We start from the raw sequence: 6,874 nt of genomic DNA, 5'->3' as shown, positions 1-6,874 counted from the left end.
TATTATATATTTTAACGCATTCACAATTTGCCGTATTACGATCCCGACGCACTTCCATGTATTTAGTTTTTTTCTGCATTTACTTCTAAACCCATGTCCCTGCAAGCGTTTAATAAGATCTTTGCATTTCTTTCTATGGTTCTCCTATTATCCCCTATTAAATTTACATCATCAGCATATGCCATAACCTGGTGAATACCGTTCAACTCTAGGCCCTGGTTGCTATCTTTGATTTTCCTTATAGCATATTCCAGAACGAAGTTAAATAACAATGGCGACAACGCATCTCCTTGTTTCAGGCCATTTTCGACGTGAAAGCTCGTGGACAAAAATTTTCCTACCCGGACTTTACTTTGAGATTCATTTAAACATATCTTAATTAATCTAATTAGCTTTTTCGGTATTCCAAGCTGTGTAAGAACGATGTATAATGTTTCTCTCCTAACCGAGTCGTACGCCTTTCTAAAATCAATAAATAGTTGATGTACCGGGGTATTGTATTTCCACTTTTTTTTTTCGAGTATTTATGGCGAATGGTAAATATTTGGTCGATAGTTGATAGATTTCGTCTAAATCCCCACTGATAATCTCCAATAATTTCATCTTGCTAATAGAATATTTGAAAGGATTTTATAGGATGTTGACAGGAGAGAAATGCCTCTATAATTATTACAGTCAGTTTTGTCGCCTTTCTTACGAATTGGAACAATGATTGATTCTTTCCACTCTTGTGGCAATTCTTCCTTGTTCCAGATAAAGAGAATGAGTTTGTGTATCTTGTTCCACAATTTTTCGCCACCAGCTAAAATTAACTCAGCCGGAATTTCATCTACACCCGGAGATTTGTGTTTCTTTAATTTCTTTATAGCGGTGTCTACTTCTATTCGGTTGGGTTCTGGAATATACGGTTCTGCGGTGTGTATTTCTTTTTCTCCACGCACATTAGTTTTTGGCTGTGTGTTCAGCAAATCGTCAAAGAAATCTTTCCATCTATTTAAGAGGCTATCCGTATCAGTGAGAACTGTACCGTCAGCTTTCTTTAATATATAAGCACGAGCGTCTCCACTTATATAGTATACAAAGTTTATGTCCTGATATCTTTATGTCCTGATGTCCTGGTATCCATCGTGGTAAGCGGCTAGCGTACGCGCCTTTAGTGTGTGTGGGAGACCCGAGTTCGATTCCGGATGAGAGCTCATGTGGTTCGGATTGCACGTTAAGCTGTAGGTCCACGTCTCGTATAGTCTCGCAGCTGAAAGGGATGCTACACTAAAAATCAAAGCAAATCCTTTTTCTTAATTTCAACTAGAAGTTATTAGAATCATCCGCGTCGCAATAGGTCCGCGAAGGGTGTGATATAACAACATTCAAACCATATTTTGCAGTGTCGTATTGTATATTAACTTGCGTATATTTAAATGTTGATAAATCCTTTTCATTGTCTTCGTACAAACACTTTATCGATTCATAGTTTTTTTTATAGTTAACACTAAAACTATGTCTGAGATGTAAGATTTGGGTGAACTATGTTGTCCACGAGGCTCGAGAAATTTCTCGTCTCGTCTCGTCTCGAATTTAAAAATATAGTTCTCGTCTCGATTCTCGTCGGCAACACTACTGTCGAAAACAGAAGCTAATTTTCAACGGATAACAACAGTAAACTTTAGTCTTATGCTAAATTGTAAATTTATATTTTATACGTGTATTATAACCTTGGTTTGGAAAGGGTGTTATTTCCTAAAGATGATATTTCTCATCCACATATTTTCGTGGTAAAAAAATTGTGACCAAGTGCAAGCAAAAAAAAAAAACCTTCAAAATATGCTATAAAAACCAGAAAGGAAAATGTGAGGAAGTGGAAGTGTTGAAGACTTTTTTTTTCAGCTACTTAAATAGAGATAAGCTTCTATCACATCAACTGATTCTACTGAATGAATCAGAGAAGAAGGATTGAAGTAGACCGCGGGCCGAAGTTCCGGTGATCACCAACAGATAGTGGAAAGAGGGAGAGAGAAAGATAGAATGAAAGAATCCCAAAGACTTTTTTTCTTTTTGTTTATTTATTCTTTTTTTATATATATGGAAAAACAGCTCTCTTCAATTTCCGGTCGCTCGGAGAGGGCCGAGTGTCAGCTGAGTCACACTCTAATAATATTTATAGTTATCGTCTGAGAAAAAGTAGGCCAGTGTCTTTTTCTCTCAGAGTTGTCTTTGTTACAATCTCATAAAATTCAAAATATATTTATAAACACGTATATGTACAGGAAAGTGATGACCATGATTGAAGCGAGCAATTGTAAAATTGTTACAAATGTTATTCACTTTGCAGTGTAGTATTTCTGATTTCTACAAGAAAGGATTCCAACATACATAAGTGGCAAATTGTTAGGCTTTTGAGAGGATATGGTTATATTTTCATTTTTCATACAAAACTTTGTTCTTAGGAGTAATTCTCAGGAATAGGTGCGCTCTGAGAATTTGGCATTAATTTTTTAGGATTCGACACGGACCGAGAATTTGGCATTACTAATGCTTTAGTGTAAAACGGGCTGAGAGTTTGGCATTATTTTTTTAGAAGTAAAATGGGCCAATAGTTTGGCATTAATTCTTTAGAATGTAACACAGGCTGAAATTTTGGCATTAATTCTTTAGATTATAACACGGGCTGAGAGTTTGTCATTAAATCTCAGTAGTAAACACGGATTGAGATATTGGCGCTAACTCTCGTGAATCGACACGAACTGGGGATTTGGTGTAATTCTAGAGATGAACACGAGCAGAGAGTTTGGCGGTAATTCTCAGGGATGGACATGGACTGAGAGACGTTAGTTCTTAGCAATGGACGTGGCTGAAAATTTGACATTAATTCCTAGGAATGTAACACGGCATGATAGTTTGATAGTTTCGGTTGATCCTCTTTACTGTCTTATTTAATTAGCAATGAATCCAATCGTTTTGAGGGATGAAAGAGGAGCACGACCTTCATATAAAGCGTAAAAGTTTTTAAAATTGTTCGATCATGCTTTATTTGAAAATTTCGCGTACAGATTCGTTGTTAATTAAGGAAGGACATGCCATCGCGTTATTTTCTCCACTTTCATGGTAATTCCATTCAGAAACTCCAGAAACCATACCAAACATGTACCCGCAGAGTAAACTTATAAAAAGGACCTGAGTCTAAGCGGTACTTGTAATTATCTTATTGTCCATTTGTACTTTTCGTGCTAGAATATGGACAAGAATATTAAGAAAAGAAAGCTTATTTGAAAAGTAGAATTCGGTGAAGTAAACAGTTCTTTCAGTAACACCTACAGAGTAACGAACACTTTTTAATATTAACCTGGGTGTCTTCTTGGAAGCTCAACCTTCCTTATCAGAGGTGCCAGATCTTAAGCCTTCTTTGCTTGTCTTAAGACACTCAATAATTCCTGCAGATATTTTTTTTGTGGCTTCCCGCTTTTCCCCTACTTATATCGGTCCTGCTTCTTTTGTTAATCCTACAGAAAAATTTTCTTTTCTTTTGCGATGTTCATCATATAAGGTTTCCATTCTTTCTCTTTCTCTTTCTCTCTATCTCTTTCTTCTGGCTACCCGCGAACTACTTGTGAAGGATAAGTAGAAACCAAGGGAAACTGGGGACTCAGCATGATATGACGGTGCCAAAATATAGTGTGATTCCTTTACCAAGAAAAATCACTATCCGCTTTGAGATTGTCGCCAAATCCGATTGAGAATGGAGATCCCAAACTGAAAGAGGTGACATTACAGCGTAAGTGCTAGAACCACAGATAAAAAAAAACAAGTTGTTTTCTAATATACCAGAACTTTTTTCTTTTCATTTCTAAACACTATATTTTGAGTTACTACATTTTCGTTAGCTCAGTGGTAGAGCGTTCACCTCTGGTGCTTGGGGTCCCGGGTTCGATTCCAGCCCCTGCCAAGTGAACTTTGTGGTGGACAAACACCGTGTGCGTGGGTTTTATCGGGGTTCTCCCATTTCCTCCCACTTTCTTCATTCCACCATTTCATTCATTACTCATCATCACCGTCTCCTTTAGCCTAGCCGGCATAACCGTGGGACGTAAAACTCAAAGCTTTCATTTTACATTTTTGTTAAGCATACTTTGGATCACTACAGTTACTTATTTACAAGTAGTATTTATAAGTTGTGCGTCATATCATAAGCATGTGTGTCACTGTCGGAAGAATTGCACGTTAAAAGTGTATTATTCGCGCAGGGTAATTTTAAGAACACAACTTGAAATAATCATTTAAAAATTATAATTCATTCACTAATTACCTCTTTATGCTTCTGCAAAGTATTTGTAATGGGCGATATAACAATACGCTACTTCAGCGTTTCCCAACCTTTTTCAACTTGCGGCACACTATAGGTGTAACTTGAGTTCTCGCGGCACACCCATATTATATATATATATATATATATATATATATATATATATATATATATATATATATATAATTACTCTTATTATTTGTAAATATAAAAGACCGTGGTATTTTTATGTGATTAGTGATCTTACAGAGAAGAAAGCTCGATCACTGATTTTCCCCCGTAGTAAATCATTATGCTTATTTTTCATTCTAATTTTAAAATAGAAAACAATTGTAATGAAATATAGGACTCGGGTTTTTAAAAATCCACTTTCTCTTTCGAAAACTGTATCTAACCTTTAACTAAAAGGGAAGATCACTAAATAAGGAATAAATAAAGAAATCTCCTATACTTTTAAAACACAAATGTAGGCAATTTGTATGCATATTTGCTTTGTTGAATTTATCGAATCATGTGTTAAAATTTCAAGTTACGAAATAGTCTGCAACAATAAAGAAGCAATAATGGTCATGCCAATGATAAATTCGTTTTCCAACATTAAAAATGTACAGAAAAGTAACACAGTATGAAACTTAAAATTGTAGATTTATAGTAGAGGTTCATAGTAATGTGAAATACAAATATACATTTTCCCCTATGTCTTGCAATTTGATTCCTATAGAATTAATAATTTGTTTCGATTTCCTCGCGGCACACCAGCGGCCGCGGCACACCGGTTGGGAAACGCTGCGCTACTTGGTACTTGTGAAGTTGAGGGACACCACACAGGGGTAAAAGTAGATCAGAAAAGGTAAGGAGACGCATGACTTCATGCCATCCTTCGTGCCTATCTTTGCCCAATGTAATTTTTTAGGAAGTGGAGGGTCGCCATGCATATTTTCTGGAAGTGGGGAATGGCGTCCCCCTCGTTCTTCCCTCACTTTTACTCCTGAGACCACCACAAAAAAATATTTAAAACTTAAAATTATTTCAGCAACTATCTCCACCGTCTTTTGCGATAGGATCTGCACTGGACTGCATGACCATATCCCACTTGAGACAGATGAAACTCAGGGTGGCTACCAGAAATAACTGTTGGAAAAGCAAGAATTTTGTTGCATACTTACAATAGTTCGTCTAATTTTTTTCAAAACAATCAGTTTTTCTTTCTTTAAATCAATGGTTCTCAGCCGTAGTGTCGCAAAACACTGATGTGCTACGCAACCATATAGAGTATTTGCGAAATTTTAGAATGTAAAAGTTATAAGACGTTTAATAATTAAATAATATCAATTTTGAGATCTATTCTACCAATTAACGCCTTCAGTGGCAGCAAGAATGCTTAGTACAACATACAAACACTACTTCATAAAAACTTAATTAGTCTTACACTACTATAATGCATGTTGGACCCATTAATAAAATTTTCAATAGGTGTGTCGCGATGTCGTGAATGACGTGTGTCGTCAGTAAGAAAAGACTAAGAACCGCTCATCTAAATGATTCTCTAAGATGTTCAGCTCTGTTAGATTGTTGACGCAAATCCAAATAATTGTGTGCTGATTAATAATTTTCGTGCAAATTGCTGTGCCATGAAAATTATTTTTTCTTTAAAAATGAGTACAACATGTTTCTGCAACTTACTTGTCAGAAAGGGGTAACATATCCGAACACAAGAAGTCAAGATTAATTAGTGCTTCCAAGAATGATCACGAAAGTTATTTTATCTCTTTCACCTCCTTCCACAATAAAAAAAACACAAGTAGCAGTGCCACTTGTACACCACGAAGAAGTTTGGTTTCTATGGTGTGATGTATCCTCAATTAATTGAAACCAGTAGTGGAAGTAGATTTATATAACTTCTGATTTTAGTAAATACATTACAGTAGAGATGGAATATACTCTTGGGATGCTTGTTTGATTACTGAAAACTACTTCTCGCTATCTATCGCCGTTATTGCTCTATAGTTATCAACGTTAAAGCCGTAAGTAGTTGATTTCTGGCAGTTCCACTTTAAGTAGAGGGTTAAGCAGGAGGATGATATCTATTTTTAGAACGCTAAATCGATTCCAGAAACCGTTGCTTGCTATTTCTTATCGATTTCACTCTAGGTAAACCAATATGGAAACCGGAAATTGTAGTGGATTTCAATCACTTCCGGTTTGAGTGAAAAATTAAGGATGGAGATAGAAGGACCTTGGGGTGCTGGGATGCTTCTCGCTATCTATTACAGTTTTCTCTCTATAGTGATCAATGTTAAAACCTGAAATTTTTTATATCTATTCCTTCCGGTTTGTACATCAGAATGGACATCAGAATACATATATACATACATACATACATACATACATACATATATATATATATATATATATATATATATATATATATATATATATATATATATATATATATATATATATATATATATATATATATGGCCGTATCCAGGATTTTCTGACGGGGGTGCACCAATAATTCAATAACTACTAGTACATTAGAATTGAATTTGAATTTTTTAAATGCCTTTAGGCATC

The sequence above is a fragment of the Thermobia domestica genome, chromosome 3 (assembly GCF_964235325.1).
Source record: "Thermobia domestica chromosome 3, izTheDome1.hap1.1, whole genome shotgun sequence".
Classification (NCBI taxonomy): Eukaryota; Metazoa; Arthropoda; class Insecta; order Zygentoma; family Lepismatidae; genus Thermobia; species Thermobia domestica.
This window is presented reverse-complemented; position numbering follows the sequence as displayed.